Consider the following 14168-nt stretch of genomic DNA (forward strand, 5'->3'; position numbering starts at 1 on the left):
TTAGCAGACGCTCTTATCCAGAGCGACTTACAAATTGGTGCATTCACCTTATGACATCCAGTGGAACAGCCACTTTACGATAGTGCATCTAAATCTTTTAAGGGGGGTGAGAAGGATTACTTTATCCTATCCTAGGTATTCCTTAAAGAGGTGGGGTTTCAGGTGTCTCCAGAAGGTGGTGATTGACTCCGCTGTCCTGGCGTCGTGAGGGAGTTTGTTCCACCATTGGGGGGCCAGAGCAGCGAACAGTTTTGACTGGGCTGAGCGGGAACTGTACTTCCTCAGTGGTAGGGAGGCGAGCAGGCCAGAGGTGGATGAACGCAGTGCCCTTGTTTGGGTGTAGGGCCTGATCAGAGCCTGGAGGTACTGAGGTGCCGTTCCCCTCACAGCTCCGTAGGCAAGCACCATGGTCTTGTAGCGGATGCGAGCTTGAACTGGAAGCCAGTGGAGAGAGCGGAGGAGCGGGGTGACGTGAGAGAACTTGGGAAGGTTGAACACCAGACGGGCTGCGGCGTTCTGGATGAGTTGTAGGGGTTTAATGGCACAGGCAGGGAGCCCAGCTAACAGCGAGTTGCAGTAATCCAGACGGGAGATGACAAGTGCCTGGATTAGGACCTGCGCCGCTTCCTGTGTGAGGCAGGGTCGTACTCTGCGGATGTTGTAGAGCATGAACCTACAGGAACGGGCCACCGCCTTGATGTTAGTTGAGAACGACAGGGTGTTGTCCAGGATCACGCCAAGGTTCTTAGCGCTCTGGGAGGAGGACACAATGGAGTTGTCAACCGTGATGGCGAGATCATGGAACGGGCAGTCCTTCCCCGGGAGGAAGAGCATCTCCGTCTTGCCGAGGTTCAGCTTGAGGTGGTGATCCGTCATCCACACTGATATGTCTGCCAGACATGCAGAGATGCGATTCACCACCTGGTCATCAGAAGGGGGAAAGGAGAAGATTAATTGTGTGTCGTCTGCATAGCAATGATAGGAGAGACCATGTGAGGTTATGACAGAGCCAAGTGACTTGGTGTATAGCGAGAATAGGAGAGGGCCTAGAACAGAGCTCTGGGGGACACCAGTGGTGAGAGCGCGTGGTGAGGAGACAGATTCTCGCCACGCCACCTGGTAGGAGCGACCTGTCAGGTAGGACGCAATCCAAGCGTGGGCCGCGCCGGAGATGCCCAACTCGGAGAGGGTGGAGAGGAGGATCTGATGGTTCACAGTATCGAAGGCAGCCGATAGGTCTAGAAGGATGAGAGCAGAGGCGAGAGAGTTAGCTTTAGCAGTGCGGAGAACCTCCGTGATACAGAGAAGAGCAGTCTCAGTTGAATGACTAGTCTTGAAACCTGACTGATTTGGATCAAGAAGGTCATTCTGAGAGAGATAGCGGGAGAGCTGGCCAAGGACGGCACGTTCAAGAGTTTTGGAGAGAAAAGAAAGAAGGGATACTGGTCTGTAGTTGTTGACATCGGAGGGATCGAGTGTGGGTTTTTTCAGAAGGGGTGCAACTCTCGCCCTCTTGAAGACGGAAGGGACGTAGCCAGCGGTCAGGGATGAGTTGATGAGCGAGGTGAGGTAAGGGAGAAGGTCTCCGGAAATGGTCTGGAGAAGAGAGGAGGGGATGGGGTCAAGCGGGCAGGTTGTTGGGCGGCCGGCCGTCACAAGACGCGAGATTTCATCTGGAGAGAGAGGGGAGAAAGAGGTCAGAGCACAGGGCAGGGCAGTGTGAGCAGAACCAGCGGTGTCGTTTGACTTAGCAAACGAGGATCGGATGTCGTCGACCTTCTTTTCAAAATGGTTGACGAAGTCATCTGCAGAGAGGGAGGAGGGGGGAGGATTCAGGAGGGAGGAGAAGGTGGCAAAGAGCTTCCTAGGGTTAGAGGCAGATGCTTGGAATTTAGAGTGGTAGAAAGTGGCTTTAGCAGCAGAGACAGAAGAGGAAAATGTAGAGAGGAGGGAGTGAAAGGATGCCAGGTCCGCAGGGAGGCGAGTTTTCCTCCATTTCCGCTCGGCTGCCCGGAGCCCTGTTCTGTGAGCTCGCAATGAGTCGTCGAGCCACGGAGCGGGAGGGGAGGACCGAGCCGGCCTGGAGGATAGGGGGCATAGAGAGTCAAAGGATGCAGAAAGGGAGGAGAGGAGGGTTGAGGAGGCAGAATCAGGAGATAGGTTGGAGAAGGTTTGAGCAGAGGGAAGAGATGATAGGATGGAAGAGGAGAGAGTAGCGGGGGAGAGAGAGCGAAGGTTGGGACGGCGCGATACCATCCGAGTAGGGGCAGTGTGGGAAGTGTTGGATGAGAGCGAGAGGGAAAAGGATACAAGGTAGTGGTCGGAGACTTGGAGGGGAGTTGCAATGAGGTTAGTGGAAGAACAGCATCTAGTAAAGATGAGGTCGAGCGTATTGCCTGCCTTGTGAGTAGGGGGGGGAAGGTGAGAGGGTGAGGTCAAAAGAGGAAAGGAGTGGAAAGAAGGAGGGAGAGAGGAATGAGTCAAAGGTAGACGTGGGGAGGTTAAAGTCGCCCAGAACTGTGAGAGGTGAGCCGTCCTCAGGAAAGGAGCTTATCAAGGCATCAAGCTCATTGATGAACTCTCCGAGGGAACCTGAAGGGCAATAAATGATAAGGATGTTAAGCTTGAAAGGGCTGGTAACTGTGACGGCATGGAATTCAAAGGAGGCGATAGACAGATGGGTAAGGGGAGAAAGAGAGAATGACCACTTGGGAGAGATGGGGATCCCGGTGCCACCACCCCGCTGACCAGAAGCTCTCGGGGTGTGCGAGAACACGTGGGCGGACGAAGAGAGAGCAGTCGGAGTAGCAGTGTTATCTGTGGTGATCCATGTTTCCGTCAGTGCCAAGAAGTCGAGGGACTGGAGGGAGGCATAGGCTGAGATGAACTCTGCCTTGTTGGCCGCAGATCGGCAGTTCCAGAGGCTACCGGAGACCTGGAACTCCACGTGGGTCGTGCGCGCTGGGACCACCAGATTAGGGTGGCCGCGGCCACGCGGTGTGGAGCGTTTGTATGGTCTGTGCAGAGAGGAGAGAACAGGGATAGACAGACACATAGTTGACAGGCTACAGAAGAGGCTACGCTAATGCAAAGGAGATTAGAATGACAAGTGGACTACACGTCTCGAATGTTCAGAACGTTAAGCTTACGTAGCAAGAATCTACTGGCTAAAATTATTAAAATGATACAGTACTGCTGAAGTAGGCTAGCTGGCAGTGGTTGCGTTGTTGACTTTGTAGGCTAGCTGGCAGTGGCTGCGTTGTTGACACTACACTAATCAAGTCGTTCTGTTGAGTGTAATAGTTACTACAGTGCTGCTATTCGGGGCTAGCTGGCTAGCTAGCAGTGTTGATTACGTTACGTTGCGTTAAAAGAACGACAATAGCTGGCTAGCTAACCTAGAAAATTGCTCTAGACTACACAATTATCTTTGATACAAAGACGGCTATGTAGCTAGCTATGTAGCTAGCTACGATCAAACAAATCAAACCGTTGTACTGTAATGAAATGAAATGAAAATGTGATACTACCTGTGGAGCGAAGCGGAATGCGACCGGGTTGTTGAGTTCTATTCGGTAGACATTGGCTAGCTGTTGGCTAGCTAGCAGTGTCTCCTGCGGACCGAAGTGGGGATGCGACCGCTCGCTCCAACCCGGAAGTAGTACTGCCATAGGCCAGACCTGCCTTGCATTACTACACTGACTGAATGGAAAAGACAACAATGACACTCATAGGAGAGTGAGCCTTCCTGCCTCACTGTTACTGCTGTCTGGTGCAGCTCTGTAATCTTCAGATTACTGTAGATCTTCAAAAGGAGCGTCAGATGGTCATCATGCTGGCAGGATTTCTGCTGTCTCACCTGTAGCTACATCGATATTTTGAGTTCTTGAGATTATAAGGTTCTATCTGTAAAAAGATGATTCTGAGATAATTGGCTTTAAAGTTCCAAACCCTAATTGGTTTGAATGGTGTCAGCTATTTTTATTTTGAATTTAGAGTACTATATAGTTCACTGTTTCTATGTCAATAATTACATTTTTAATAAAAATGCAGATAGAACCTTATAGTCCCAAGCTCACGATGTTGTCTCAGACTTTGTGTACTGGTTATCTCTGAGTCAGACCCAGTCGCGGCAGATGGAGAAACAGTAGATGGAAATGATGCTGGCAGGGAACTGAACGCTTCCCTGTACACGGGGAACTAAACCCTCCAGAGGTGATGGATCTCTCCCTCTCCCCCTGGCTGAGGCCTGCCATACTAATGAATGGCCTGTATTTAACAGCCCACCTGCTTCTAGAGCAGCCAGCCACATCTCTGGGTGCATGATGCCTCCCAAGGCAAAGTCCAGAGTAGTGCCAGATAACCAAGACAGCCTTTACTTCCTCTGTCCCATGTTCCTGATGTGAATGCACCAGTGGTAATACAGTCAGTGCATTGCATCAGAGAAAGGAGTGGCAGTATGACTCACTGAATAGATCATTTATTGGACTTTGTTTATGGTTTTACTGCTAGACCAACAGTTAATGGCCAAAGGTGCTGATAGAGATTTGTACATTCCTCTCCCTAGGTGTTTTTCCACAGGGATGGCTGCACAAGTGGAGGTGCAGACTGGGGAGGTGGAAAGGATTGGTGTAGGGGGACGACTGCACCTCAGCCCTCTGTCTGACTCCAGCAACAAGAGCCTCACGGAGGGTCCCACCAACACCCAGGCCTCTCTCATCATCACTCCAGAGCCTAGTAAGCCTGTCCCTACACCCAAACCACGGCTCACTCCCAAACCTTTCGCTGTGGAGAAAAACCCCACCATCCGGCCCATACTTGCACCTAAGCCTAATACCAACCCCCGACCAGTGCCCACTCGCCCTACTTCTTACAAACCTGACTCACCCAGCACCCCAAAACTTCAGCAGCCGAATGTCACCAGCAAACACAGGCCAGGGCCGACCAACCCCAGCTGTCCAGCTCCTAACTCCTACAAACCCTCTCATAAGTTGAGCATGGGACAAACCACAAAGCCTGTAGCCCAGCCCTTCAAACCCGCCCCTCTTCTAACCCCTGGGGACCCCAGCAAACCAACTCCCTCCCAACCGGTGCGACGTCAGAAGCCAGCTGCGGCGGGCTTGCTCCACTCACGGGGCCCTAAGAAACCGCCTTCAGCAGAATGGTCCGGATCCACCAAACCGGAGAAGGAAAGGAACAAAACAGCATCCAGTATCAGAGCTGGGGCAGCCTCTATGACCAGAGCCAAGTCTATGGGCTTCCTCAGTCAGATAGGGCAAGATGAGGAGGAAAGGAAGGGGGATGAAGGGCCCAAGGTCACAGTTCAACTCCGATCCCAGTCTAGAGCCTCCAGGCCCAGACCTGTGTCGGCCATCTTCCTGCCCTCTCCCACTCAGGCTGAGTCGCCCACCCCAGCTGCTCGCTGGGCAGTGAGACGTCCCCTCTCAGCCGACCTCACCTCCAAGTTTGAGTCCATTGGTCTGTCGCTGCACCACGGCCGACCTGCCAAGACCGACAGCAAGGAAAACACTCCAGAGGAACCGCTACGGAGGACAGAGAAGAAGAAGGGAGCAGAGGGGACCAATGTTACACCAGCGGCCCCAGACAGCAAGCCTTCAGCCCTCGTAGGAGGGAGAGAGAAGAAAACAGAGGAAGAAGAGGAGGAGGATGATGAGGGAAAGGGTGGAGGCAGCATTAAGAGACGGATCAGTCTCTTGCTTGATTCCTCCTCTTCTTCCTCTCCTGTGGTTCCTCTCCGTGTTGCTGCCCAAAGACCAGGGTCTAACTCTCCAGTACAGCCCATCCAAGAGGCAGATGTAACATTGGATGGTGTTAAACAGCGAACCAGGAAGCTTACTGAAGATACTGTTACACCACCAGCCCAGACCCCTGCTGTTAAACTACAGTTCAAGTCCCACCCTCTGCCCCCTGACCTGACCAAAAGGTAGGAGCTCCTCACCACATATGTGTGTCAGTCCTTTTATGTCTCTCCCATTGGCATGTCTTATGTGATATGTGTGTTTCTCTTCATCAGGCTTGGCTCTGAGAGGTCCACAGACCTTGGCAGTCCCTCCCCCAATGAGGCGACAGACCGCCATGAGATTGACACTGATCCTCAAAGGAGGGTAAGAGAGGCTCTGGGATTTGCTTAGGTTAATCTGGTGTCGGTGGTTTGGTGAAGGATTGCAGTGAGAATTGTTCAAACTCCTGTGCCTACCAGGCAAACCCAGTTGAAACACTACTGTCTATGATAGGCAAGCAACGAGGTAACAGTTCAAGCTAGAATCCTTACTTGGTGAAACTGCCATGTTTGTTTGCGATATTACAACAACAATGAAGTTACTGCAAACAACCCTGTTTTATAAGATAGAACAGCAGAATATGTACTTCAATTTATTTTACCACGCTGCCAGATGCTCCTCACCTCAAAACACCACACTGCCAGACGCTCCTCACCTAAAAACACCACACTGCCAGACACTCCTCACCTGACAGACACTCCTCACTTCAAAACACCACACTGCCAGACACTCCTCACCTGCCAGACACTCCTCACCTCAAAACACCACACTCCCAGACACTCCTCACCTGACAGACACTCCTCACTTAAAAACACCACACTGCCAGACACTCCTTACCTCAAACACCACACTGCCAGACACACCTCACCTCAAACACCACACTGCCAGACACTCCTCGCCTCAAAACACCACGCTGTCAGACACTCCTCACCTCAAAACACCATGCTGCCAGACATTCCTCACCTCAAAACACCACGCTGCCAGACACTCCTCACCTGACAGACACTCCTCACTTCAAAACACCACACTGCCAGACACTCCTTACCTTAAACACCACACTGCCAGACACTCCTCACCTCAAACACCACACTGCCAGACACTCCTCGCCTCAAAACACCATGCTGCCAGACACTCCTCACCTCAAAACACCATGCTGCCAGACACTCCTCACCTCAATACACCATGCTGCCAGACACTCCTCACCTGCCAGACACTCCTCACCTCAAAACACCACGCTGCCAGACACTCCTCACCTCAAAACACCACGCTACCAGACACTCCTCACCTCAAAACACCACGCTGCCAGACACTCCTCACCTCAAAACACCACGCTGCCAGACACTCCTCACTTCAAAACACCACGCTGCCTGACACTCCTCACCTCAAAACACCACACTGCCTGACACTCCTCACCTGCCTGACACTCCTCACCTCAAAACACCACACTGCCAGACACTCCTCACCTCAAAACACCACGCTGCCAGACACTCCTCATCTCAAAACACCACGCTGCCAGACACTCCTCATCTCAAAACACCACGCTGCCAGACACTCCTCACTTCAAAACACCACGCTGCCAGACACTCCTCACTTCAAAACACCACGCTGCCAGACACTCCTCACCTCAAAACACCACGCTGCCAGACACTCCTCACCTCAAAACACCACGCTGCCTGACACTCCTCACCTCAAAACACCACGCTGCCAGACACTCCTCACCTCAAAACACAATGCTGCCAGACACTCCTCACCTGCCAGACACTCCTCACCTCAAAACACCACGCTGCCAGACACTCCTCACCTGCCAGACACTCCTCACCTCAAAACACCACGCTGCCAGACACTCCTCACCTGCCAGACACTCCTCACCTCAAAACACCACGCTGCCAGACACTCCTCACCTGCCAGACACTCCTCACCTCAAAACACCATGCTGCCAGACACTCCTCACCTCAAAACAAAAACAAAGGCGCTGCGACGAACAGTGGTGCTGTTTCTCCAAATGCGAATTAGATTTTTAATCCCTGGTCTTCATTAACCAGGTTTCCATCCAACCTTTTTATGTGAGTGAAGTACAGATAAAATGTCTGATAAAAAATGTCACAACAGGACCGATGGAAACAGCTAAGTTGTCTGTGAACTTGACCAATGTCAACAAAACAAAATACGCTAGAGAATGTGGGATATTTTTGTGTCGGTATAATTAATTATGCAAGAAATGGCAGTGTAAATGTTTTTATCTGCAAATATTGATATAATAGCCTTGAAGAATGGGCAAACATCTCAGTGGCTAGAAGTGCCTAGCTTATAGAGAGATCCTGAGAGACCTGCAGCTGTAAGTATTGACTTTGGGGGGGGTTTCAGTTTTTTGTATTTTTTTCTTGTTTCACAATAATAATAAAAAATATTTTGCATCTTCAAAGTGGTAGGTATGATGTGTGAATCAAATGATATAACCCCCCCCCAAAATCTAGTTTAAATCCAGGTTGTAAGGCAACAAAATAGGAAAAATGCCAATGGGGGTGAATACTTTCACAATGCACCCTATTTTACATTTTACCTTTTAATACTTGGCTGCCATTTGAGAAATATTATCATCTCATCATGTAGGTTATACCCGCGCTATATATGCGAGCTGTTGGTCAGGGTGCACGTCACAATACCAGAGTGGGCATATTTAACGCAATTGTTTTTTTGTCGTGAGAAAACCATCAGTGGAGTTGAAAATGTGATGGAAACCCTTTTCACTTGTATTTTTGTTAATGGAAATTTAACCGCAGAAGTTATTTTTATGTGGACTATGTCATCACGCACAGCCTTTTATCCACAACAAGTCAAATTGATGGAAAAGCAACTCTCGTGGGAAATGCAAATTGTTTTTATGCAGATTCTTGAATATATGCATGAAAATCTGTCGCCAATTGGAAGGAAACTTAGCTAGTGACACAAAATAAAGTGGCATTGTTTGCTATAAAACAGAATGAGAACCATTCCAGCAATTGACTAATTCCCATCCAATTTGAGTTTACTGGCAAATGACCAAATATGTTGATAGATAAATTGAATCAGCCTGTTAAATGATTAGGTAGGTCACAACACTGGGGGATTGGTAAGTGCTTGTACTTTTTGTTTCCTGTCTTGTTTTACGGTCACTATTTGTTTGTTTGAGCAACATTTGAAGATGGTGTTAACTTAGTTAAAGCTTTGTGAATACAGTACAGTGGGGCAAAAAAGTATTTAGTCAGCCACCAATTGTGCAAGTTCTCTCACTTACAAAGATGAGAGAGGCCTGTAATTTTCATCATAGGTACACTTCAACTATGACAGACAAAATTAGAAAAAAAAATCCAGAAAATCACATTGTAGGATTGTTAATGAATTTATTTGCAAATTATGGTGGAAAATAAGTATTTGGTCACCTACAAACAAGCAAGATTTCTGGCTCTCACAGACCTGTAACTTCTTCTTTAAGATTCTCCTCTGTCCTCCACTCGTTACCTGTATTAATGGCACCTGTTTGAACTTGTTATCAGTATAAAAGACACCTGTCCACAACCTCAAAACAGTCACACTCCAAACTCCACTATGGCCAAGACCAAAGAGCTGTCAAAGGACACCAGAAACAAAATTGTATACCTGCACCAGGCTGGGAAGACTGAATCTGCAATAGGTAAGCATCTTGGTTTGAAGAAATCAACTGTGGGAGCAATTATTAGGAAATGGAAGATATACAAGACCACTGATAATCTCCCACGATCTGGGGCTCCACGCAAGATCTCACCCCGTGGGGTCAAAATGATCACAAGAACGGTAAGCAAAAATCCCAGAACCACACGGGGGGACCTAGTGAATGACGTGCAGAGAGCTGGGACCAAAGTAACAAAGCCTACCATCAGTAACACACTACGCTGCCAGGGACTCAAATCCTCAAAGTGCCAGATGTGTCCCCCTGCTTAAGCCAGTACATGTCCAGGCCCGTCTGAAGTTTGCTAGAGAGCGTTTGGATGATCCAGAAGAAGATTGGGAGAATGTCATATGGTCAGATGAAACCAAAATATAACTTTTTGGTAAAAACTCAACTCGTTGTGTTTGGAGGACAAGGAATGCTGAGTTGCATCCAAAGAACACCATACCTACTGTGAAGCATGGGGGTAGAAACATCATGCTTTCGGGCTGCTGTTCTGCAAAGGGACCAGGACGACCGATCCGTGGAAAGAATGAATGGAGCCATGTATCGTGAGATTTTGAGTGAAAACCTCCTTCCATCAGCAGGGGCATTGAAGATGAAACGTGGCTGGGTCTTTCAGCATGACCATGATCCCAAACACACCACCCAGGCAACGAAGGAGTGGCTTCGTAAGAAGCATTTCAAGGTCCTGGAGTGGCCTAGCCAGTCTCCAAATCTCAACCGCATTGAAAATCTTTGGAGGGAGTTGAAAGTCCGTGTTGCCCAGCAACAGCTCCAAAACATCACTGCTCTAGAGGAGATCTGCATGGAGGAATGGGCCAAAATACCAGCAACAGTGTGTGAAAACCTTGTGAAGACTTACAGAAAATGTTTGACCTCTGTCATTGCCAACAAAGGATATATAACAAAGTATTGAGATAAACTTTTGTTATTGACTAAATACTTATTTTCCACCATAATTTGCAAATAAATTCTTTAAAAATCCTACAATGTGATTTTCTGAATATTTTTGTCTCATTTTGTCTGTCATAGTTGAAGTGTACCTACGATGAAAATTACAGGCCTCTCTCATCTTTTTAAGTGGGAGAACTTGCACAATTGGTGGCTGACTAAATACTTTTTTGCCCCACTCTATTCCTTTATTTCATTGTTTTTTTTACTAGTTTCGATTTTTGAAAATGTAATGTATTTATATAGTTTCTGTGTTTGCCACTGTAAGCCCCAAAAAATAACTTGATCTTCGTGCAACGTTTCCTCTAAGGACTATGTTCAAGGAAAATTCTGATTTGGAATTCGTCTCTCAAACAACCTGGACACAACATTTTCTCCTAATCAGTCTTTGCTCTAGTTATGGGAAAGTACAGTGCCTTGTGAAAGTATTCGGCCCCCTTGAACTTTGCGACCTTTTGCCACATTTCAGGCTTCAAACATAAAGATATAAAACTGTATTTTTTTGTGAAAAATCAACAACAAGTGGGACACAATCATGAAGTGGAACAACATTTATTGGATATTTCAAACTTTTTTAACAAATCAAAAACTGAAAAATTGGGCGTGCAAAATTATTCAGCCCCTTTACTTTCAGTGCAGCAAACTCTCTCCAGAAGTTCAGTGAGGATCTCTGAATGATCCAATGTTGACCTAAATGACTAATGATGATAAATACAATCCACCTGCGTGTAATCAAGTCTCCGTATAAATGCACCTGCACTGTGATAGTCTCAGAGGTCCGTTAAAAGCACAGAGGGCATCATGAAGAACAAAGAACACACCAGGCAGGTCCGAGATACTGTTGTGAAGAAGTTTAAAGCCGGATTTGGATACAAAACGATTTCCCAAGCTTTAAACATCCCAAGAAGCACTGTGCAAGCGATAATATTGAAATGGAAGGAGTATCAGACCACTGCAAATCTACCAAGACCTGGCCGTCCCTCTAAACTTTCAGCTCATACAAGGAGAAGACTGATCAGAGATGCAGCCAAGAGGCCCATGATCACTCTGGATGAACTGCAGAGATCTACAGCTGAGGTGGGAGACTCTGTCCATAGGACAACAATCAGTCGTATATTGCACAAATCTGGCCTTTATGGAAGAGTGGCAAGAAGAAAGCCATTTCTTAAAGATATCCATAAAAAGTGTCGTTTAAAGTTTGCCACAAGCCACCTGGTAGACACACCAAACATGTGGAAGAAGGTGCTCTGGTCAGATGAAACCAAAATTGAACTTTTTGGCAACAATGCAAAACATTATGTTTGACGTAAAAGTTTTTCTTCAGCAGGGACAGGGAAGATGGTTAAAATTGATGGGAAGATGGATGGAGCCAAATACAGGACCATTCTGGAAGACAACCTGGTGGAGTCTGCAAAAGACCTGAGACTGGGACGGAGATTTGTCTTCCAACAAGACAATGATCCAAAACATAAAGCAAAATCTACAATGGAATGGTTCAAAAATAAACATATCCAGGTGGTAGAATGGCCAAGTCAAAGTCCAGACCTGAATCCAATCGAGAATCTGTGGAAAGAACTGAAAACTGCTGTTCACAAATGCTCTCCATCCAACCTCACTGAGCTCGAGCTGTTTTGCAAGGAGGAATGGGAAAAAAATTCAGTCTCTCGATGTGCAAAACTGATAGAGACATACCCCAAGCGACTTACAGCTGTAATCGCAGCAAAAGGTGGCGCTACAAAGTATTAACTTAAGGGAGCTGAATAATTTTGCACGCCCAATTTTTCTGTTTTTGATTTGTTAAAAAAGTTTGAAATATCCAATAAATGTCGTTCCACTTCATGATTGTGTCCCACTTGTTGTTGATTCTTCACAAAAAAATACAGTTTTATATCTTTATGTTTGAAGCCTGAAATGTGGCAAAAGGTCGCAAAGTTCAAGGGGGCCGAATACTTTCGCACGGCACTGTATGTCCCGTAGGAAAATGGGGCATGGAAGCGAAAAGGAACACCACTGCCACAGAGGTACAAAGAACTGTGAAACCTAACCTGGGGCATTTGTCATCTCTGCTGGTTCTGTGTGTTGGTTATGAAACATGCGGGGAGTGAAGCACTGGGGTAAAGGTCAACATGGAGAGGCTTTGATTACCACATCAGCATCACACCTACTTTTATGGACCCAACCAATAGGAGTGGGATCCCCTTTCTTCCCAGACACAATGCCTCGCTCAGTCACTTCACTTTGTATCACGCTCTCTTTCTCTGTCCTTATGTAATATTTAAAACAAATCGGACTATTTGTCAAACAGACACGTTCACTCCCAGATCTTGTATTAGCTAAGTGTATCTGTTGAAATTAATTTCTTGAAAGACAATGGCAGATGATATTGACTTTCGGCTATAAGAAAATTGTCCCCTTACCAATTTCTTATCCATAGTTAAGTTTATTGACATGAGCACTCATAAGTAAATTAATAACCAGTGAATAAATATTGAAGAAAGCTTGATTTGAGATGACATGCAACTTGTCAAGACAGTGCTCATAAGGATTATTGCAGAAGTGCCCACAGACTGTCTGTCTTAATTTAACCAAACTCATCAAATTACTTATTTTTAGGTGGAGGACTCCGTTTACACCTTCAGTGACCAAAAAAAGGTGGATGACGACATCCGAGGCATACAAGAGCAGCCCACCCAGACCACCTCTGACCCTTCAGCAGTACTGACTGAGGCAGGGCGATGGATGGAGAGCTGCCCCAGCCGTGGGGCACAGACGGTGCGAGCAGCCCTGTTTGAGAATGTGGTGGAGAGACACAGCGTGCTGGTGATGGAGGAGGATAGGGCACAGAGTGCCACAAAGGGCTGTCCCAAGAGAAGTGTGTCCCTCAAACTTGGGGATGGGGAGAACGACGGGACCCTGGTCACCGCCACCTACCGCAAGCCTGTGTCTCCCTCCAGTCCACTTCTTGTAGAGCACTTGTTTGACACTGTGCAGGCGGTGGGAGAGAGGAGAGCCGTTAGTGAGAGTGTCCCTTTGGCTCAGCTCGAGGACAAAGCCATGACCCTCCGTTCCAGGCGTTCTGAGGGGAATCGGTCAGCCAGGGCTGAGCCAGTGGAGGAGAGGCATGCTCAGGTCCAAGGAGTCCTCAGTTTGGCTCAAAGGAGAGCACCAGCCTCCCAACAGGAACAGGGACCACACTACCTGAGGGTTGGAGCTCTGCAGAAGTGGAATACCACTGAGATGGATAGGGAGGCAGAGGTAGAGAAAGGAAGGGAAAAGGAGAGGGAGAGAAAGGAGGATGAGAAAGAGAGGCAGAGGGAAGCAGAGAGGAGGATGCAAATGGATGTAGACAGGGAGAAGCCGAGAGAACAGGAGAGGGAGAGAGAGGAAGTGGCAGCACCGAAGCGGTTGAAAATGCTGGAGGCAGATGAGCAGCCACCAAAGCCCAGGGCCACCTACTTTGCTCTGACTGGTCAGATCCAGGAAGCTGTATCCGTTGGGGACGAGGAAACCGAGAGAGGGAAAGTGGAAGTTCCCTTTGACAATTTCTCTATGAAGTCTGGACAATGGGGCTCTCAAGGGAAGGTCTTACAAGTACGAAGGAACCCCTCTCTAGATGAAGCTTTTGGAAAAAGCTCCCAAGGTCAACAACAAGAAGAACTGATGGAGCGGAATCAAACACAGGAAAGGGAGAGAGGAACGGCATTGGATAGACAGACATGGAGGGAGGA

This window comes from Oncorhynchus gorbuscha, linkage group LG04 (genome assembly GCF_021184085.1).
Source record: "Oncorhynchus gorbuscha isolate QuinsamMale2020 ecotype Even-year linkage group LG04, OgorEven_v1.0, whole genome shotgun sequence".
Taxonomy (NCBI): domain Eukaryota; kingdom Metazoa; phylum Chordata; class Actinopteri; order Salmoniformes; family Salmonidae; genus Oncorhynchus; species Oncorhynchus gorbuscha.